At 41.8% G+C, this 23,346-nt stretch overlaps 1 long non-coding RNA gene across 5 annotated transcripts in view; it reads right to left on the bottom strand.

Moving 5' to 3' along the window:
* LOC128415708 (uncharacterized) overlaps positions 1-23,346 on the bottom strand; it is a 58,727-nt gene that overhangs the window by 13,462 nt on the left and 21,919 nt on the right. For 3 of the 5 annotated variants that reach the window (XR_008331046.1, XR_008331048.1, XR_008331049.1), the window contains 2 exons: positions 8,731-8,829; positions 3,153-3,318 (listed from right to left, as the gene is read on the bottom strand). The exons of 1 other annotated variant lie outside the window; for it this stretch is intronic. This is a non-coding gene — a long non-coding RNA (uncharacterized LOC128415708). The remainder of the gene's footprint in view (positions 1-3,152; positions 3,319-8,730; positions 8,830-23,346) is intronic. One more of the 5 variants, XR_008331047.1, reaches the window with a different exon arrangement.

Below are 23,346 nucleotides of genomic sequence, written 5' to 3'. Positions count from 1 at the left end.
ATGGGCACCATAGCACCTGCAGAAAACCCTCTTGGCATCTGCAAAAACCTCCTGCCACTCCTAATTTCTTCTGGGAGACTGCCTTCTTTTGTTATTTCACCAGTTTCTTTTCTGAAGCAGGTCTATTGTGGTGCCCATGACAGCTTCTTGGATTTCCAGATCTACCCCAGCACCAAAACCATTGGGAACCCTACTGTAAACAATACCTTTCGCTGCAAATTTGTGGGGCTGCACATGTTTCTAATCACCACCAGCACCCCCCAAAAAATGGACTGTGTGTGCATTTATAGGGCTGTAAACTGGCTGAATAATTTCTAGATCTATAGCCCTGTTAGCTGCCTACCAAGTAGGTTCCCCCCCACACACACAAAAAAAAACCAACTTTAGTGATTGGCCATGGAATAAATCATCACTTGAGCAGCAGCAACATAATTGGATTGGAATAAAAAGGATGTGCAAGAGGAACATATGGGTTGTAAACATCAATTTACTATTGATGTTGTAATCTTGAATAAAGCACAAGTGACAGAAGTCCCACTGAGTTCAATGGGACTTAGTCCCAGGTAAATGTGCATAGGAGGATTGCAGTATAACTTCCTGCTGTGAAAGATATATTGTGCCTAATATGTGTTCCAAATGTTAATTCCTTGCCATGTTTTCGAGAGCTTGGTATATTAAAAGGATAGAACCTTGCTACATCCTATTCCTCAAAACAGATTACACTTCCATACACCCTTCCTGTTAAAATCATTGCAAATCAGTTTTTCAGCAAGTGATACAGTGCATCATTTTAGTGCCGGTGGGCTGACCCACATGTCCTATAACAGATCTGAAGTGGTTTTCAGGCACGGAATGATCTTTGATCATTCTTCCGCTTATCTTAAATTGGCTGCAAGACACCAATTTAACAAAGGAGAAATAATATAGCAGAAAACCGAGAGCAGCATGAAACGTCAACCGCAACCATCTGCTTTTCAACTTTCTTCAGAATGCTTTTAATTCTATTTGCTATTAGATGAGTATATGTGGCAGGGGGACAGGGAACCTGCAGCTCAACGGATGTTGCTGGGCTACATCTTCCATCATTCCTGACCACTAGCCATGCTGGCTGCAGCTGATGGAAATATTAGTCAGGTCGCTGAATGCCACCCTTTCCCCATCATTCTAAATATACAGCTCAGTGCGCAGATATAAAATGCTAGAAATTAATTTTCAAAAGGTTATTCTGATGTACACTTTGGATACTTTCTTTGTTTAACTTAATTTTGAATCCTTACAAACCAATCAACAGAACAGTAAGCAGAATACACAACCAATCTGAGGTCCTAAGCAACTTCCTTGTGTTTATAGACATTGAATAATAAACAGCAAATACATAAACAAATTTCCCAATGTCTATTATATAGCATTTTCTAGTGGTTTTCCTGAATGGGCAGCCCATACAGTTTGGGAGGGGTTAAAACAAGGTTCACTTCTTCTCCCCAACTGTTTTGTGGACAATTGCATGAAGAAATGTGTTCCTAGCCAAATTACAGATAAATAGCTCTGAAATCACTTCAAAGGTCCCTGTTTCAGTTTGGAGTGCTTCACAGAGCCTGCTTGGCTTAGATATGCCTGGAGTCTGTCTGGAGCAGCCTGGAACAAGCTTCCATAAAATTTGTAGGACCATTGCTTTCCAGAGAAAATGTATTCTGTTATACATGCTGGGAGCTGGGGAAGTGCAGACAGAGACCTCAGTCGTGACCTCAGAAGCTGGACATTCATACTCCCCAAAGCAACAAAATGAGGAGGAAATTTAGGTTGGTCCACTCATGGGGAGACTACACTCCTGACACCTCCTGCTAGGTTCTCCCAGCCTGAGAACAAAGCTGTCCCACCTTCCTCAGTGTGATGGCCTGGGATTCGGATTCAGATGCTGAACCTGAGGAATCCCAGCCTCCAGAACCAGCTGAGCCGGGGTTGGGGCATGACCCTGAAGGGTCCTCACCTGTGCTGGATCCTCAGGGGCAGGCACCAGCTGAGTCTGCTCTGACTCCTGAGGCGATGGAGGACCCACTGTCTGCAGGTGCTCCACTCTCAGCCCCCTCAGAGGAAGCTGGGGTTGCCTCTGGGTCCGGTAACCCTCCAGCCTCTCCTGAGCTGCAGAGGCTCAGGGCAGAGAGGCGGAGGGAACTTAGTTCCCGCAGGAGGAGTGCTCGCCTCCAGGCCAGGAGAGGCAAGTTACCTGAGGACTGGGGCCGCCCTATGCCTCGGGGCAGATAAAAGCCAGCCAGCCCCAGTCCCAAGTTGCGGGAGCAACGTTGATGGTTGTCAGTTCCTGCCTGAACCCTGCCCTGCACCCAGCTTCGACTTTTACGGACTGCCTTCATATTGCTTCATCAACCACGGACGGGACTTGGAACTTGCCTCTTGTTTAACCCCCAGGACCAGCACACTCAGCTCAGAGGACAAGTCCTGAAATAACTTCCCCATCCTTTTCCCAGCATAGAAGTTTACACTGGCAGAATCAAAGGGCCCTTTAAATAAACTTGGCCATTTCTGCAAACAGGTGGGGCCACTTGCTGGATAGACCATGCAAACCCTACATAAGGCCTCAGGTGTTCCTAGCTTTCGGCAGTGACATTAAGAAGAATTTAATGTAGCTTTGTCAGCACACACTTGCCTGATAGAATAATATCTCCTAAAGCTCAGCCAGCAGGGACAGCTAGGAGCTGCCCAAGGTCTTGACCTGCTTAGAGAGACTGTACTTTGATTGGACTTGACCTGTTCATTGCTTCCACATTCCCTGCAAGTCCTGAGCCCCAGCAGAACAGCATAGCCTCTTTGAGCTCACCACAGAAAGATGACAAATCGTGATAACATCCCATATCCTACAGCCATAACAACACCTTCGTTTTCCCATTCTGATTAAAATGTATGCTTAGACCAAGTTGTGGATTTCAACAGGCTCTCACATATATTAAGACTGCTAGTGAGCAAACAAGGTAGGACTTAACATGGTGAAGAAAATCCGAAGCTTAATCTGCTCTGTGTGGGTGTATATAGTGTAATGGTGCCCACTAATGCTGCTGTCAGTTTATTTCTTTGCTCTAACTGCCCACACTTCTAAAGAAGCTAGATTTATTTATATTTTGGGATGCATCTTGGCCTACCTCCAAAAGCACATTTTGCAGATGAAATCCCATCAAATCTGTTCACACTCCTGTTAGTCAGTGACAAAGATGAATGCTTATTTTGGGGCTGCGTTGGATGCTCTTTTCTTCACTTTTACACAGGAAATTTGTTTAGTCATCCACCATCGTGTCAGGGCTCCAGTCACTGTATATTAAAAATATACACAGATCAATTCAGCTTCCTTTAAAAAAAAAAAGAAGCATGTTTATTTTCTTTAGTACTAAAACCTTCTCAACTCAGCCAAAAAAATGTGGCCACCTTCCAATGGTGTCTGCTTGCTTGTGCAACAGGGCTTTCAATTTCTTTTCTTCCCCATCCAAGTCCCTCACCCCAAAATCTCCTCCAAAGGGCCCCTCAACCCCCTGGATCAAATTTTGGGAGGTAAGCAGGGGGCTGTAAGAAGGGGGAGAAATAGAAATTTTGTTGCATAATCAGCTGCTTATTCATGCTGCATTGGATCTTGTCCTATAAACTGGGCAAAAAAGGAGAGGCTTAGTTCTCTGGAGGGGCTGCTATAGGTCTGTCCACAAGAGCCCACCTCCTCCTTCTGTAGGTTGGTGTTAGAATATGAGAAAGTTGACACTTGTGTATCTCAGCCTCATTTCATTCATTCATAGCCTGCTTTTCTACCACCAGGGTAAACCACCAGGTAATCAAAAACAAAAACCACCACCCACTCATAAGGTGAAAATTGGCCTCCTATATGCAGCCCTCTAGTATAAATCACCACTTGGAATCTGTAAAATGGAGTATGCAAACATTTCATGCGTCAGATTGGTGGTCACATGAGGACAAAACTCTCCCAAGAGTAGACAAAGGCAATTTGGGGGCAATTTGGACACAGTTTCTATTACATGTTCTATTAATGTTACAAACATTAGTAAATTCCATTAGAAAGCATCAGTAAATCCCTCCGCAGCAGCATTCCACTGATGCAAAAATAAAAATAAAAATTACTCCTGAAAGAAGCAAAATGCTCATCAGAGCATGAGATAGCTATCTCTTACAGCAGCTTCCTCCATTGCTATGTTTTCTATCAGAGGACAGACATCCTTCATGTGAAGTGACAGTACGGTCATCATAACTCAGCAACTGGAATTGCTCCAGCTTCTAGTCACTCTCCCACTTCCCACCCAATTGTCAATCAACAATGCAAACCACAGCGTGGGTAATCTGTGCTGTCAATCATGGCCAAGAGAATCCGAAAGCAAGAGGCAGTCCCTTCTGAGTTGGGACTGCTGCACAGTATGTATCTTTAGCTGACACAGGGAGAACTAGATTTCTGTGATAGAAATATGCAGATTCCTGGGCAATCAAAAAATTCTTCAGGGCTGAATTTAAATATTAGGAAAGTAAAGACTTTGACACATTAGATGTTTCATGGATAAAGTATTGCAGAATATGTACTCTGTCCTTTTCAAAGACAGGGTGTTGATGGCAGTGGGTGGGGTGCAAAGATAGATGTCCCACAATAGTGGAGGCTTTTCATAAATGATCAGATGCATAATGCTTTAGTTACCTTATATTGGGTTTGTCAGGGGGGAAACTGAGCTGTCATCTATGCCATTGCAAAATTAGTTTATTAGTATTATTAGAACTTATAACATGTTTATTTTTTAATTTTTTGCAGCACACAAGCATTTAAATTATTTAGAAAAAAAATCTTTTTTGTCCTCTCCTTTCCTTAAAATTCACTTTTGATATACAGTTAGTATTTTGAATACATTTTGTATTGTGTGTTTTAAACAAGAAACAAATTCACAGTGACTCTTGCTCTGCAGTAATGCAAACAATCCTTTGACTGCAGTGATTTGAACTCAAAATGTTTTGGCAGAAATTCAGCTTTTCCATGAACTTGTAAAATAACCCACGCTCGCTTTCACAAGAGTAGAAAAATTAAGCCAACTTTAATGATGCTACTTATAAACCGTAACAGGGATATTGTGAGGCTTAACGTCTGTAAAGTACTTTGCCATCTTCATCCAGAAGGTACTATAAAGTCTGAAACTCTATGAATAATAATAGAACAATGGCATTTGAAACATGAAGCAACCAACCAAATATCATGAACGTCCTACAGAGAATGTAAAATTCATTGTGGCATCTATACTGAAACTGGGTGTGAAAAAGACAGCCATCGATCACAGTGACACCTGAAGGAGCTAAAGAAACTTTTTACTATGTCTCTATAATGAAATACCTTGATAGTTCAAGATCCTGTCTGAAGAAGTATAAAAACAGTCTTGGAAGAGGTATGGGCAGTGTCAAATAGCATTGAAAAGAAGCGGAATAAGTGACTAACAAAACCTCTTGCTAAGATTTCTACATCCTCAACTCTCCTCTGTTATGGGGTGGGTATCCTAGATCCAACAGCAGAGAACAGGAGTGGCTGCAAGCCCTGTCCTCTGGCAGAAGAGCAGGCAGGAGACACTGAATTTGGGGGGTGCAAAAAGTCAAAAGTGTAAAATCATGCACTTGGAAACCAAAGAAGCTTTTAAATGCTTGGTGTTCTGTTACGTTTTTTATATATTCTATTGAAAGCTGCCCAGAGTGGCTAGTCAGATGGGTGTGGTACAAAGAAAAGATCATGATGGTGGTGATGATGATGATGATGATGAAGAAGAAGAAGAAAATGTTGTCAGATGATAACTTGTTGCCTGGAATCAACAAAGAAGAGCAGGAGATCTTGTGATTTTGGTCAATCACTTGGTGTCTATAACTTGGTGTCTATAACGTACACATTATCAAGTGCTCACCCCGGACTCCATTCCAATTTTTGGAACACCTGGTCACACCAGAGTCCCAGTCATGCATACGTCTATGTGTAAGTAGCTACTGACATGTTGGCTTCTTCACTGTAATGGCGTGGCTGCCCAGAGGTGGTGCTAGCAGCATGCCCGAAGTATGTCCCTACTTCCAAGCAATTGTGTAATGGGGGTAATTATAATTACACAATGATGAGGGCTAAGGCTGGGTCATTTTGCAGAATCAGGCTTTTTTTGCAAGTGTTAATATGCAACTGATTTAAAATGCTTTGTTATGCTAATTCATTCATGCAGACATGTTACATTGTTTCAGTATTCTATTTTATTGAGTTCCCTTAAAAAGAGAGAACATATCCTCAATTAACAGCATTTTTTTTTAATAAAAAGGTTTGTCTGATTCTGATTTTTCTTTTGTCCTTTGTTTCCTTAAACTTGCATTCCAGGCAGCAAATCTTATCAAGGCTCACACAGTGCTCAGATTAAAGAATCATTTATGACATAGATCATGTAGTGACCTAGATTTCAAGTCTGCACACCTGCAATGTGCTCGGGGAAATGTTACAGCTACTACACAGATTTCACATTGGGTGGGTGGAGATTATGGAATACTGCTGGACGTAGCATGAACATTGTAAGGGTGTTGTAAAATACTGCATGCAAAACATCTTTCCAGGATTTAGTCTCTAGAAATAAGGTGCAAATGACTTAAGTTTATATCACAGTAGGGAAGACAGAGAGCTGTCTTAAACTAACTCAGACAATTTTGCCCAGTGGTGTTTGCTCTTGGGGGCAGGGGGTGTTTCCTGAATCCCAGGAAGAGGGTTTCCTTGTTCTCCTACCTGAGAAAGGGGCAATCAAAATGATCAATGGGTGGAAGAAGCGTCTTTATGAGGGAAAGTTACAATGTTTCAGTATGGGGGGGTTGGTTTTTCAAAAAGGCAAGAGATGGGAAACATGATAGAGGTGTATTAAATGATGGGTGGTTTAGAGACCTCTTGTATTCTGAGAGAGGTAGAAAAACTCCACCTAGCTCACCTTTGGTTGACACTGTATTAGTGCATCACTCTGTTGGTGCCAATTTTCCCCTTGCAGCCACTAAATTTGTGGGTGGGCAAAAATGAAACGCCCCAAAAATGTTGTGTTCCAGGGGTCAGAAGAGGCTGAACTGGCCAGGTGACAGCATTGGGCTTGATCCAGGCCCAGTTACTGCACCAGCTCCAGGTTGCCCTTTTCTACATGCATATTCCATTCGGCCCTGCCAGACAGTGGCCAGAGGATTGTACTCTAAAACCTCAGTGTTGCATTTTGTAGACAAGCAGCAATGCAGGTGTTTCCCCAGTTTCTCTTGGATTTTTAAAATGGTTGGATTTGGACCTTAAAAATGCAGCTAAATGTGTTCCACACCAGAGGGAATTGTAAGCAAGCAAACACATTTTTATATATTGTACAAAATAAAAATGCACAGACACAATATAGTAGCCTGGGAAGTAATGGAAAAACAAAAAATTCCAATACCATAGTAAGAAGTTGTTTGGGGAGAAATCAGAATGAATTTATTGAAAAGGAGTATGTTTTCCCAAGACGTTTCTGATAAACCCAAATCTGAGCAATATGTGTTGCCTATTATTATATGGGATTTGCAAGAACAAAAGATCTAGTCACTAAAAAAGGTTAGTTTCAGTGCAGATTGTCAGAGACAGAGATTTATGAGGGCAAGATGGGGAAAAGACTGAAAGGTTTAGTAGAAATATTTCATAAGAAAGAGGAGTTTTTGTTCTTATTCATTGACTCAATTATAGAAATGAATTCTCAGTGGAAACTTTGTCAAGCCTCAACCAGTGTGGCAGCACTATATTAAAATGTATTATTGGCATTCCAGTTGAGAGGCAAGTGAAGCATATATATATATATATATATATATATATATATATATATATATACACACACACACACACACACACACACACAGAGAGAGAGAGAGAGAGAGAGAGAGAGAAAGAGAGAGAGTGTGTGTGTCATACCTCGGGTTACAGATGCTTCAGGTCGCGTTTTTTTTCAGGTTACGGACCGCAGAAACCTGGAAGTACCTGGATGGGTTACTTCCGGGTTTCAGCGGTCGTGCATGCGCAGAAGCACTAAATTGTGCTTTGTGCATGTGCAGAAGCACTGAATCGCAACCTGCGCGTGCACAGACGTGCCGCTGTGGGTTGCGGACACTGCAGGTTGCAAACGTGCATCCCACACGGATCGCATTCGCAACCCGAGCATCCACTGTATAGGCAAAAAAAAAGGGTTTAAAACACACACATGACACACACTCTCTATAGCTACTCTCAAAGCTACAGATAAGCTTGTAAACTCTTATTTTGAGTTGATACTTTGCTTTTTACCTTTAATTGCTTTTTTAAAAATCCAGATGATGTAAGGCCCTATTATATTCGTTTTCTTTTGGTCAATTATTTTTATTTTACCCCCCTTTAAATGGTTAGTTAATGTGGTAATGATATAATAAAAACAAGAAAATGTGATTTGACAAGAACATGATTTAAAACAGTAAGAAAATATATGCATATTCTAGAAAAGCAATGCAGGTGCAATGCAGGTCAAATAGATAAATAACAACAGCTCAAAACAGGGGTGGCAAATTTCTTGCCCAAAATTCTTGGGGCACCTAGGACATTTTAAAGCCTGCTTTTAAGTTTGGCTCAGATCCATTAGATCTGCCCCAGCCACTCTGGGTGGCTTCCAACAATTTAACATGATGAAACATCAAACATAAAAAAAAACACACTTACCAATACAGGACTGCCTTCAGATGTCTTCTAAAAGTTTTGTAGTTCTTTATCCCCTTGACATCTGATGGGAGGCCGTTCCATGAGGAGGGTTGCCCCTGACAAAAAGTGTAGAGAATTTGTGTAGATAGTTATACGAATTCATGCAAAGGAATCATTGTATTAGCTGATGTGAAAGAGAAATGCAAAAGGGCACCGTTTCTTCTTCAGCCCAGATTGTACCACACATATGTAGCAAATGGCTCCTCAGAAGCATTGTGAGAACAATGACATGAAGACTGGAGAAGAATGCCCACCATGGCGAGGTGCCCACTTCATTCCTGAGGTGCACACAAGTACTGCACAACTGCATCACTTTGGCTCTCAAGGTAAATATGCACTGAGCATAGGCAAGGGCCTGCATCAGGATGAGTTCCATACTTGAGGTGCATAGGCTAGAGGGCTCTGAATTGTGCTCATAGATTAGCTATTCACTACATGCACAGTCAAATGCAGCCCGAGAGAGAAAGTGGAGTGCTTGGCTATGTCCTTCATCCAGCGAGAACACCATCTGTCCATGTACCTCCACAAACACATTATATCAAGAAACCAGGTGATTTGTGATGAACTGTGCACATAATCTCCACCTTCTCTCTTGCCCATAAGTTTTTGAGCTATTTCATTTCAAGGTCATCTGATCTTATGCCTCAATTTGTAAAATAACTAAATAGGAGTGAATTCAAATGCTTTGAAAAAGCACTTGTTCTTTTCCATGTACTGAATAAAGTCCCAATTTAGCTCTTACCTTCAGGTGCTGTTTTTCTCCTCCAAAAGCATATCCCACCCCAGCCTGAATCACTAGCCAGAGGAAGGAGGAGGACGTAGGGGAAGGGAGTTTGCATCATCACTTTCCCTTCTCAGGTGGTGACAACGTCTAATATGAACAAGCCCTTGGAGAAATTCACAAATGTATTCTTTAGTGTTCAAGGTAATTGCTTGGTTTTGTTGCTGGAGAGCTGTTATACGTTAACGTGCTCTGCTGGCTGGGGTTCTCATCCCACAAATTAAAACACTCATTTACAACCAAGCAGCATTTGTAACGGAATAAGATTGGAATGTTCCTCAAGTGCAATGGAGTTAAGCAGTCTAAGGGATTCCTGAGACAGGATTTTGATTATGCAAGGAAGAAAGAAATTCGATGCTTTCTTGATTTCTTATTGCCCTTTCTAATTTCTCCCCGTAAAATGCATTGTCTGTTAAATGCTGCGGTAATGTCTGTATCTCTGGCATAAGAAAAGAGGGTTCCAAGGGAGCTGGTTTTACTATGAGTAGTTTTGAATTGGGAGACTCCTTACTATTTAATGATAATGAAAGGTAATTATTTCACACATGGCAGTGAAAGAAATTCTTCAGTTGCTTTATAAGACAGCGATGACGTATGGCCGTATTCACACTAACGCAACTAGGACACAACTTCATGTTCACTTAGGCTGCATATACACCACACTTCCAATGCACACCGAAAGCACATTGTTTTCCCTCAAATAATCCTGAGAACTGTTGTTTACAAAGCTACAATTCCCAGCATCCTTACCAAACTACAGCTCCCAGGATGCTTTGGAGGAAAATAATGTGCTTAAAATGTATGGTGTATACATCAGCTCTGTTGTCCTCAACCTTTTCTCAGACATACTTGTACAGCAAGATGGTATAGCACCCTGCCCATCTGCATCCAAAATTTGTCTTGCTATACTACCTGCCCTGCATTAACCTATCCATATTTTGGTGCTCGCAAAAGGATGTCATATATTGATCCACATTACTTGCACATATCATGGTCTTATTTCTGAGAACAGATGAATGGCATGTGTCAGTCAGTGGTGCTCAGGCAGTTTCTCCTTCCTGCCCTTGTGGAAACAGCTTAGCATGCCACACCCAACTCCACATGTTGCACCAGCTAGCAAGTGCAGAGGCGTTCCTTTGTAGATGCTGCTGCTGTCACTACTTAGAGTATATCTCAGGTGCCCATGGCCTGCCAACCTCACCGACACCAGAAAAAGACATTGATATCATAATGAGAGGGTACAGTAATTGGCACATCTGCAGGAGGAGAAAGAGGAAGCAGGACAGGCTTATACAACATCAGCTGCACCGTCCTCAGATCCAAGATGGTAGATGAAGAGGGGGAAAGAGCAGACAGTGTTGAGCTTACCCTTATTTTGTACTACAGGCTGATCCAGCAATCATTATTAACATAGTGGAGAAATTCCACGGAGCTTTCCAGGCTCAGTTCCTTCTATCAGGAACTGCACATGCTGAGATCAAAACAGTGATGTAGTGGTGACTGCATCACAGTGGTGAAGGCAACTTCAGAGATAAATGAGCTCTAATCAAGGGACACCTGGTACTAAAGACAACCTCCATAGGTCTACCCAAGAGTAACATATTGAGAGCTATTGTTCTAGCGATTTTCAGGCAAGTACACCCAGCTCCACCTTTTCCTATTTTAGGCAACTACAGACAGATCCTCAATTTCCTGTTCATTAGGTAAGCTACCAGATACACTTAGTGCCACCTTTACGTCCTGACAAAGCCTCTACTTCCGAGTATAGTTATGATCCTGGAGCCTCCTTACAGCCAAACAAGCACTCCCACCAGATCCAGCTTTGACTCCTGGTGCCAGAGGTGAAATTGACACGCCTGTATTTATGGTACAATATATGAGCTTGTGCTGGGTGACTGGGTAAGTCAGCCTGCTTAATGAGTTCTTCAGGTGTGCTGGGGCTTTTTTTTCAGGTTTCCAAGCCCTGTCCTCAAGTGAGATTCCTGCAGAGTCTAAATCAGACTTGTTCCTAACAAGAACATTCTGGAAATGTGTTGCATCCATAAGCCACTGTCATGGCTGTCAGGTAACTCGGCCCATAACTGCAAAGACCTCCCTCCTTAGGCAAGAGCTGTCCAGCTCTAGGGAGCCTCCTTGCCTGAGAAGGGACAGCAGAGAGCCATTGGATGTGGGGGCTGCCAATAGACCCAGTCAGTGCCTTCAAAGTCCTGCATTCTCAAAGATATCTGAGATCCACTGAAAGTGCAGATCATGTCAGCCAGCCAGATGCACACTTTTAAAGCCCCTCCTCCTCAGGTAGAAGGCTGCCCAGAACAGAAAAACATTCCATTATCTATGATTTAACTTCCTTATTTTCCTCATTCAAATGAGCTTACAGGCCAAGAGGTTGCTACCTGAGAACTCTAGGGTCAGTTCCTTCTCATTGCATGCTTGGGCCCTAAACTTCTCACTCATTACCTTTCCCCCTACTCAGCATGGAATAGGTTGGTAGAAGGATAAACTTTCACAAAAGAGTGAGGGGCTTGGGAATCAATACATAACCTTCATGGTCACATTCTCTCCTCCATCCACTTGGCACATAGTCCTGCCTTGATTCCATATATTACATTCTCTCCTAGGATGGCCATGTGTCCTTCTGCACATGAAAAAGTCCTCTATTGGAAGGTCTCTCTGGTCCAAGTCTGGTTCAAAGAAGCACAAGAAGGGAGGGGAGGGGAGGGGCCTTGAAGTTGCCAGTCAACAGTTAGTACCTGGCAATCAAGCATACACAGGAGGTCACCTGTTAAGACGTATTGTATTTCCATTTCAGTTAAGGCAATCTTTTCTACATTTACATCTATACTTATAAATCAACACAAGCAGATGGGATGCAAATCTGTGCTCTCCTTTTTACTCTCTTTTGGCAACATCGCCCTGATCTTTCCCTTTCCCTAACACGATCCTTAACAGAGCACAGGAAACACAAGAAAGAAATGCTATCTTCTCTAGATCCAGAGCCATTTTGTCTGCACCAGGCATCAAAAATTATAACTCCCGGAGGTGCATTTGTTAGGGCAGACATTGGAAGTGTCTTCGGCATGCAAACACGGACAAGACTGGAATGTGGCTGGTGTGCAAAAATAGCAAAGGGTATAATTAGCAAGACTTGAGCTGAATTAGATTTTCGCTACACTTCTGCTTTCAGCTGATTGAATTAATGGAGATGATGTTTCACAAAGTTTGCATAGAAAGAAGTGCCACTGTGGAGAAAATCAAGTGGGGGCTCTGGGGATGGGAAAAAGCACAGGAAATATCTAATAACCCCCCAGCCCACTCCCACTGCCAAGCAATATAAGGCCTTGCTAACATTTGGAAGCATGGATTTTAGAACACTAACTTTGAACATGACTTGTTGGTCGAAAGTCAGTTTTCCAGGGTTTCTAGTTATCACATTTACACATACATCCCACACACCGTATGAAGTTTATGTAATTCTATGTTAGTAGTATCCAGCCATCTACCCTTTGCCAAGATGGCTTTAAATATCCATCCATGGCTAGACACTGCTATGGTCTAAGGACTAATGTAATAAAAGTTGTTCACACAGCTAGGCTGAAGTCAGTCATTCAGTGCAAGAGCATAGAAAAATACAATGTTAAGACTTCAGTAATCTAGTCTATGCTTTTTGAATTATGGTGCTGCAGGAGCCTCTTGAGAGTCCCATGGACTGCAAGAAGATCAAACCTATCCATTCTTAAGGAAATCAGCCCTGAGTGCTCACTGGAAGGACAGATGCTGAAGCTGAGACTCCAATACTTTGGCCACCTCGTGAGAAGAGAAGACTCCCTGGAAAAGAACCTGATGTTGGGAAAGATGGAGGGCACAAGGAGAAGGGGACAACAGAGGACGAGATGGTTGGATAGTGTTCTCGAAGCTACCAGCATGAGTTTGACCAAACTGTGGGAGGCAGTGGAAGACAGGAGTGCCTAGCGTGCTCTGGTCCATGGGGTCACGAAGAGTCGGATATGACTAAACGACTAAACAACAACAACAACAAATCTAGTCAAGTCCTTAACCCACAGTATCAAACAGACACTTGATCCAAAAGGTATATATGTACTTGATCAATAGGTACCATATTAAGTTTTCTATTTGTCTCTCATTGTTTCACCAACTCCTACAATCGTTCTTCCTGCGTCGTATTTACAGAAGATTTTCTTGGCCCTGAGATTTTAGGGTAACAAATGTTGTGATGGTCCAGGAGAAACAGCTGGACAAATGCCAGGGTGAAAGGTAGGCCAGGATGTTTGTTTTGATGAACACCAAAATTAAAACAAGAGAGAGTCTTGTGGCATCTTAGAAACTAAAACATTTCTCGTGGCATAAGCTTTTGGCTTGTTTTTCTTGCAATACACTAACATGGAAACCTCTCTGGAAATCAGGGCATTTCAGTACTACTCAGAGACAAGCCCCAAAAGTGCTCAATGGGGCTTGCTCCCATAGTTTCAGACTATGTTCAGTTTATGTTCCCGGGGCATCTATAGGACTCGTTATTGTGAGATATCTAAACACATACATACAAATGATCCAACAATATGCAACTCTTTTTCTATTTACAGCTTGTGACTCATCAGGAGTAAGTCCCATTGTGTTCAACAAAGCTGATACTACTGGAGTATATCCAAGGGTGGCTTTTTAATATCCTGACTTTGCCATACCAAAAATCTCCTTTCTTTCCATTAATGAACCCTGAAATGGCATTTCTGCATAGAACACAAAACAAGCCCCAGGGCAGACTATCACTCATGTTTTAAAGGCATCATTCAACCACGCATGACTACATAGGTATTTTGCTCAATATTAATTACCTGGAAGGGACGGGGGGGGGGGGAGAGACCAAAACTGTACACAACCCCAAAGCTTTATGCAAGTCTATCAGATTTTGTCCAGTGCAGGCTCCTTAGAATTTAAAGAGCAGAATCCTTACAATTTCTCTCACAGCATCTTCCTCAACTCAGTTTATGTGACCAGCATCAAATGAAACCTTTGTGTTAAGTATTTAATTGAAGCAGAACTAGGACCAGTAAATCCAGCAGCTCACTCACCCATTAGACTTATACCCTTGCTTTCTTTTTTTAAAAAAAATTGAAACGAAAAAGGAATTGAGATGCTGCAAACATCCTGCACTAGAAGAATCTCCTTTTGTGAGATGTCAGCAGGAGACAATATATTCCGCTTGATAATTATGTACTTCTGCACAATCACGTAGCATTATATACAAAATCATCACACTGCAGAGATGAAAACAGCCTGAAATGCTAATTAGTTCCAAAATTAACAGTGATTTGATTTAATGTTGAATAAAGGTTTGCAGCGTTAATTTAGCTCAAAATGGTCACATGCTGGCGTTTTAAATAACTCAGCATGTCTTGTTCTGGATGCACAGAACTGCCATCTATTTTAAAAAAGTAACAGAACATGCTCTGTTTGACTGAGCACCCAAACTCAATGGCTAAATCATCCAGCAACACATACCCAGTGCCCCTTTAGAAGTATGGCTGGGAAGCGTTGCAACGCCCCAGTCACCCTTAGGAAATATAGGCCATACTGGCGTTATGCAAAGTGGCAGAGGGAATAAACAATGAGGTAAGTCTGGTTATTAATTCAAGGCAGAGAAGCTGCCAGTTTGCAGATGTGGCACTATGAAGAGCACATTTGCAAGCTTTAGCCATAGTGGGCCCAGCAGATACACAGCCCCAACCGGAACACTGGTTCAGTCCTACTTAAGTGCATGTGTGTGTTTATATATTTACACATATACATATAAATACACACACACATTTTAATATGCAATGTGATTCCACTAGAGAATAAAACGTTGGTTCCAGAATAGAAGTTTCAATGAATCAGCTTCTGATTCAAAAAATAACAATTCATTTCAATTTATACATTTCTGATGCTAACAGTTCATAGACACTAATATATACATAAGCACTTAGGTGGCGATAGGCATATAGAATTTCCTGTTAGCCTTCAGGAAATTACTCATTTCCTGTTCGTCTGAAACCTCAGCTAGAAACATGGCAGTCTCCCCCTAGGGATGCAGGGAAAAAATGTTAAGTGAATCAAACTAATTCACATCTCCTGGATTAATACATGTATCAGAATGCAATTATCGTTTGGATTTTGCACTTCCTTGAATTTTGCAACACAGTTCTCAGATCAAAAAAGTGCCAAAATGTATAAAATGCATATATTAGGGGGGAAATGCATTTATAAATATGTATACGTTTTTATATGATATGCAATTTCTGTGCAGATTTCTGTAATGCAGCAACAGGATGATAGGACTTATTAATGAACAGATGCAGAATTGACATGGACCGGGCATTGACTGAACTGTACATCCCTTGTCTTACCCGGTGGAGAAGATGGGCTTTGGGGAAGTCAGCTATACTAGGGGGAAAGATATACTGATTTGAAAAACCATATTCAGCCCTATATAAGCTACAGAGTCGGAGAAACATTTTTTCTCTGTGTCATTCTGGGATTTGGGCAGTAGAACTATATGAGTATCTCCCATGTGTGGTCTTACACACAAAATATAATCTGTTCATACTCATGAATATGGCCTAATGAACAATTCCTGGAAATCCCAGCCAGGTATTCCAGTTAAACAAATCCAATAACCATATTTTTTTTTGCTTTTAAACAGAATACTAAAAATGTGTTGCACTTGTTTTTACTCTTCTGTAGGACAGAGCTCTATTCTTTCTGCAGTTTCTAACAGCGCAATCCTATACATACCTACTCAAAAGTAAGTCCCATTGAGTTCAATGGGGCTTCCTCCCAATCAAGCGAGTACAGTATATGATTGCAACCTTAGGTAAGTACATTCAGACAGCTAACCAGTCCCTTGTTAAAAATGTCATCTTGAACATTGGATTAATGTCACAGCTGCAGAAATTCAAAAACTGAAATATTGTAAATAATATTTCCAGACATTGGTATAAAAACAAAAACACCATGTCAAGATATAATGGTTGGTGTTTTAATGGCAATGTATCTTATTTATTTATTTTTAAAAAAACTAGCTACAAAAAACATGTCTTTCCCCCTCTATTTATGTTAATTTGACATTTATTAATGTGCACAGAAATAAACCTATATTTGGCTCAATGCAGCAAATGTTGAAATTATGACAACAGAATTTAATGATAAATTGATATTTGCTGAGGTGAAAAACGAAATGCAAAACCGGTCTGTCATTTCCACTAGTCATCGTTGAGATTAAACAATCCCGCAGTTTTCTGGTTCAGTGAGTGTGGAGAAGGCGAATATATATATATATATATATATATATATATATATATATATATCCAAGACAAGAAGCAGCCTGTGTCTGGCAAGCTCACACCACTCCATTTCCTGCAGCTTCAGCATTCCAAGAGCACTTGGACTGTGCTACACTTATTTTATTGTATAGTTCAGATGCACTTGGTCCAACCTCATCTGCATTTGCTTGGCTCGGTGAACCATTCAGTTCAATTATAGCATATTACGCATGAGGTAATTGTTTAACTTTATGAATTAACGTACAGGAGGATACTAGGGGGAATGAGACACAGAGCAGAAAATTATCACTGGGAAAACTTCAGGTGACACTTTTGGGAGCAGCCAGCAGCCAATTCAGGTCATCAAGTGCAGGAATATTTGTAACCCAGCAGAAGAAAAAAGTTCTGAAACAGTTGGAACATGTCCACTTAACAACACCCCTCTTAACATCCCTAGAAAAACAGGAGGTGTGTGAGTGGGTAGCATCTTCTTGTACCCCAGCGAGAGGGGCAACGTATTGGAACACAAGACCAAATTGCAGTCATCTCCTCCATTTCTCTTATGGACAAATGGGACAGACAAATGGCAAGCAAGTTCCCTACATTCACTGCATATGTGGGTAGGACTTGAAGCACCTGAATTACATCTAGCACAATAAGAGTTTACTTAATTTTCTTAGACACCTGATCTCCTCAGGCCTATGCCTGTCTTTGGGACAGGCTTTTACTGCAACAAGATATCTGTAGGATATAGTATATATCATTTCTGTCTCTTTAAGGCCAGATGTACTGGATCAACAGGTGAGGGCTACGTTGTCAGGGTTGGGCCAGATGGCAAGCAGATTCTTCCGCCAGCAGGATTAGACAAGCTATCTCATTTAGAAATATTGGTTGGCACCCAAACAACAAGTTAGACTTGGCCACGGTTGGCAGCTTTAAGATCTTATTGGTTCTTTGTGTCACATGATCTCTGCTGGCCTTTGATTTGATCCCTGGCATCTAAAAAAGCAGGGTCTCGGGTAGCACCTGAGATGAAAGTCCTCTACCTGAGACACTGGAAAGCTGTTAGAAGAGACAAGAAAAGACAACATGAAGCCCTCCAGATATCAATGGACTGTAACCTTCATAATCTTTGACCACTGCTCAAGCTGTCTGGGGGTGATGAGAATTTGGAGTCCAATAACATCTGGAGTATGCTAGATTGACTACCCCTGAGGCAGCCAGTCTGATAAGGCAGCCTCCTGTGGTCCTATTCACATCAAACAATTGATTAGAACTTTTGGTCCTCCAGATGTTGCTGAACTACAGCTCCCATCATCCCTGGTCACTGACCATGCTTGCTGGGTCTGATGGGACTTGTCATTCAACAACCACTGGCCAAAGGTTCTCCACACCTGATTAGATTATCACCTTGGTTCTACTCTGTAACCACCATGGCTTTATTTATTTATTTATTTATTATTAATTTGTTTATTGAATTTATATACTGCCCTATACCCGGAGGTCTCAGGGTGGTTCACAAAACAAAAACCATGGTTCCACCATGATAGGATAGCTAAATAATAACTAATCTGTATCCAATGATCTTGTACATATGTCATCTCTTTGTTCCTTCATGACAAACCCTGTTGTTACCCTTTGCCTTTATCCTGTCTGTGTAATATGAATTTCAAGTCTCTTCTGAGACTGTAGCACTTTGGGGTCCTGCACAGCACCTGGCACACATCTGACACCCAACCTGCACAGGTAAGAAGCATAGATGACCCGTTATCACAAACAGGGATGTATTGTTGCGACCTACAATTTTCCATAGGTTGGATGTGATTGTGTGCTGTACAGAATTATAGATGCCTCCCAACTAATAAGAATAAATCACTGCATCTCTTCTCAATAAATGCTCGGAAGAAATCACTCTTCCTCAGACATATGCCATGAGGTGCCAGTTATCATAGGCAGGCAAGTGAGGAGGAGAAGATCTGACATCTTAATGGGTTTGCCCTTCAGACCCTTGTAGGGAAGAAGGAGAGAGAAAAGTGGAAGGAAAGCCGTTTATCCTCCAGAGAAAGACCCCTGATTTGGATTTAGCTTGTGAGCCCGGGGTAAGTGGAATACATTAAGCAATTTTATTTGAATTATGGGTGGGTGGCAATCTGTGTTAGTGCACTCTGCTTAAGAGAAGCAACACTGAACAAGCAAGGAGCTTTCAATTCCCATGGAAGAGACCATACTCAAGTCCGATGAGGGGTTCAATTATGGGACAACGAACAAGAAAGAGATTGTCTTGACTGAGGCTGCCACCTTCTGAGAATACTAGAACTTTAAGTTTTGCTGGTTCCAGAAGTTAGAAAATGCTGGGTGACTAAGCACACACACTCAGTTATGTCTACAGCAGAGGTGGCTAAGGTGGTGTTCTTCAGATGCTGTAGGGTGCCAGCTTCCATCAGCCCCAGAAAGGATGGCTAATGGTCTGAGATTATGGGAGTTGTATCTGATAACATCTGGATGGCACATTGGCTACCCCTAAAAAATGGGCCCTGACCAAAGCTCTGCTTGTACATAACAACTAGAAGACCCAAAAAGGGGTGCACACCCTTATTCACATCAAAATATGCATTCAGCAAGTATAGCGATGCCAACTTATGGTGGCAATGCATAGGTTTCAGCTGCAGCTGCTACATGAAGATATTCCTTGCCAGAGATTCTAACCACCTCATTCCAGATGGGATTTATTATATGCAACATAGTCTTTAGGGCGAAAGAGAAAGAATAAAATTCTTTTATTCAACTGTGAAATTAAATGTGGATTAGATCTGAACTGATCTGTCAGCGGATTCGAGGCGTCATGTGAATTGCTCTTATTGCTTAAGCTATCTGACGCTTGCATATACGAAATCTGTCCTAAGAGTAAAAAGAAGGGCACTTTTTAAAGCGGGTTAAAAAATCATAATGCCAGATTATTTCTGTGTCTCCCAGGTAGCTGTGGAATTCAGGGGGAAAACAACAAAACACGTATTGGCAGAGACAGTTATTTCCCTCCCTCCCCCCCATGACTCACCGAGTATAATCCATTGCAGAGTTTAGGAGTACATTGGGGCCCCTTTAGAAAGGATGATTATGACAATCATTACCAAGAGGTCCCTGAGAAGTGTAAAAAAAATCATGCTGATTAGCTTCCAGCAGTGCCATCCAGCCTTTGCAAAAGAGCCTGAAGTGAAATGAGAGGGATTGTCCATTGCTGTGTGTTAAGGGGAAGAATTCAAATTGAGCATCACGCTGGGCAAGCACATCGAAAACAAATACCTGTGACAAAGGCTCCCTGCAGAGTGGTTGCATACATCAGATGCAGTGCTTCCCTGTACACAAACTCTGAGATGGAGTTAAGGTCCATTTTGAAACTGGTTTTAATTGTGAGTATCAATGTGTTTGTTTTGCAACAATGGCAGCAGACTCCGCTGGTGGAGCAGCTGCAGAGAGCAAAATGCCAAAGGAAATAACAATTTAGCCTGTGATCCTTTAGGTTGGAGCCCTTGTGCCGAGACAGATGCAGGATTTTTTCTGTTTGAAGAGCAAGCAAAAACATACTGCTGTGGTCTTATTAATTAAACTCAGAAATATCTGCAAAGCCAGTTTGGTCACGTGACCTTCAGCTGTTCCCATAAGTTTCTGATATTGAGGCAACTGAGAGAGACAACCCTCTTCTCAGTCAGTTGGAGGAGTTGATTTCTTTCCTCTGAATCCTGGCATTGCACCAAGGAGCTCAGGAAGGTGCTTTGTGCACAACACAGAAGCCCTGTACAGGCATTATTGCTCCTGTGTTCATCCGGACAGGAACAGGAAGTCATCTAGTTACCCTGGCCTCTAATCTTCACATGGAGCATTACCATTTGTAATGGTGGAGCCTTCAAGCACACAGCTGTACGCATGAAGTCTCTATAGCGACAGTCATGCTGTTCACATGAAGACAAAAAGGTGGCACTGCCTGCACATCCACACTCCCATGCTGATGAGCATAGGAGCACAAATGCATGGTTTGGGCTAGTGGCAGACCTGAATTTGTTACCAAGTGTACACTCAACATGGAGCTTTAGCCAGTTATAATCCCCTGAAAAGTGTTTACTTTGCAAATGTGCCTTTGTGGCGTCTGTACTTTACAGCTTTAGTGTACACTTCAAACATCCTTTGTAAGCAAGAATTGTCCTGAAAGGCAGTTAAAACTGAACAGATTGGTATGAAAAGAAGTAGTGGCATGTGAACTGCACCCATTCAGAATACAGAGAAGTGATATTTGAAATCACTGCAACTGAAACAGCAAAGTATCAGGGACAGGGATGAACTACATGTGTTACGGTAATTGTCTACCAGCAGGAAACACAAGTTGTAGTAGTTTATACAATTGATTACAGCCCCACTCCCAATTTGCCTTGAAATGACTGGGGTGGAATAGCATAATGACTATGTGATTTGCATAATTAGTTACATAAATGACACAAGTTTCATAATTTTACCACAGCAGACAGTGAGACAAATAATGTAGGTTTTGGTGGAAGACAAACTGCAGCAGAAGGTAAACAGTGCTGCACGTGACCAATACAGGGCAGGGCAGAAAATGATGCCTTCGTACATCCCTAGTTCCAAACATACGCTTAAAAATCTATACACTATTTCTGATGTTGCCACTGTTTTTCCAAAGGAATAACAGAAATGTACCAAGACACCTAGTATTAAGTTTTCATAAACAGAAAAGTGTGTAAACAGGTAATCAGAAAAAGGAAAGACGAAAGACAAATGTACTATATGAAATTCTAAGCACAGCGATGACTGACAGCAGACTGTACTCTGGGTACCACATTGTACTACATTTTTTGTTTCATTATATGTTGGATAGCTCAATGAAAACATCAGTGTGGTGCACAGCCAGCAGTAAGTCTATGTTAGGGATTATAAAGTAGAAGGCTAAAAATAAAAGTAGCCTGAAGGGTAAAATGTCTTTCTATAAATCTATGGTGCAGTTATATTTGGAATGCTATGTACAGTTCTGGTCACCCCATCTATAAAAGGGCATCTTAAGAGGTGGAAAAGACAGAAAAAGGCAACCAGATCATCAAGGGCTTGTGGCACATTCCTTAAGAGACAGGAATGGCTTACCCCCAGGATGTGGACCTGATTCTACACACACACACACACACACACACACACACACACACACACACACATTTCTGGTTTCCATAACCTACCAGTTTTGCTAGCAGCATCACCAAAACTAAAAATATAGTATAACAGGCATGCATACCTCTCCACTCACCCCTGCCCCATGATACAGATGGGTTGATCATTTGCTTAAGGGGGAGTGATAATCCCCTTCCTCATTTGATCATTCTGATCTGTAGGATGAGACTGTGTGCTTGTTTTTGGGGGGAGTATGTAAGAGTGTGCAATAGTTTCAGGTGGCCACACACGGAACTGGCATTGGTTGGCCAAGGGTGACTACAACTTTCAGGCAAAAAAAAAGGTTAGCCACCCCTAGTGGGGTGTATGTGTTTTAAACATGCTTTCAATGAATGGTGTGTACATAGTCCATGAGAGAAGCCAACCATGTATTCTCAAGTGTGATAAAATGGGTATGACATAGCCTTGAAAACAAATGGGTACCACTAAGCCTTGAAAACAAATGCTGCCAAATCCAGAAAAATGTGCATCGACGCCCTTTCAACCACACCTTAAAACAGCCTTCCACTTTCCGCCAGTGCCCTCCTGATGAGTTTTCACTACAATTTCTATCAACCAACACATCCAGTGGTTAGAAATTTTGGGAGTTATAGTCCAAAATGTTGGGAAGGCACAAGGTTGGGGAAAGCTGCCTTAAAGGTCCTCACTCTAATTGCCTAAGGTTCTTCCAATAAAAGTAAACTATCAGAGGGAAATGGCATCCACGTCTACGGGTGATAGGCTGAGTTGAAAAACTGTGATGCTGTTGGTTTGTCAAGCTTCCTAGAACAGCTCTGAGGTGCTTTACAAAATTGCATGGCTGAAGTGACTCTGAATGTTCTGTGTCGGAAGACCCTATAAATACGAATGAATGTACCTTCCTTTTTCAAGCAGGATGATAACCTCCATGTGCCTCGGATATTAGCTGGTCCTCTTACACACCCTTCCAAGGACAGAAAGCTACACCATATAGGCTATGCATGTATGTGAGCTTGTTGCCCCCTAGTGGCTCTGCTACAGAAGTTGCAAACAGAACTACTCTCGGTGGTTCCTGAAGTCTGGGGCCAAAAAGAGTCTCTTTCATTTTGAGGGCTTTTCCACACCAAGGAGGCTAATTGTAACCATCTTGGTCATCAATCCCACCTTGAAGCCATTGTCCATTGTGAAAACAACCATCATTGTACAGCTTTCCAGTATTTCTTATGGTTATTTTTCTTTTAAAAAAAGGTGAATATTTGCCACAATATGGCTTCCTCAAGACTGTTCAGCTATCC

The sequence above is a fragment of the Podarcis raffonei genome, chromosome 6, assembly GCF_027172205.1.
Source record: "Podarcis raffonei isolate rPodRaf1 chromosome 6, rPodRaf1.pri, whole genome shotgun sequence".
NCBI classification, from domain to species: domain Eukaryota; kingdom Metazoa; phylum Chordata; class Lepidosauria; order Squamata; family Lacertidae; genus Podarcis; species Podarcis raffonei.
Note: the sequence above shows the minus strand (reverse complement) of the source record. Positions and strands in the feature narration are given on the sequence as shown.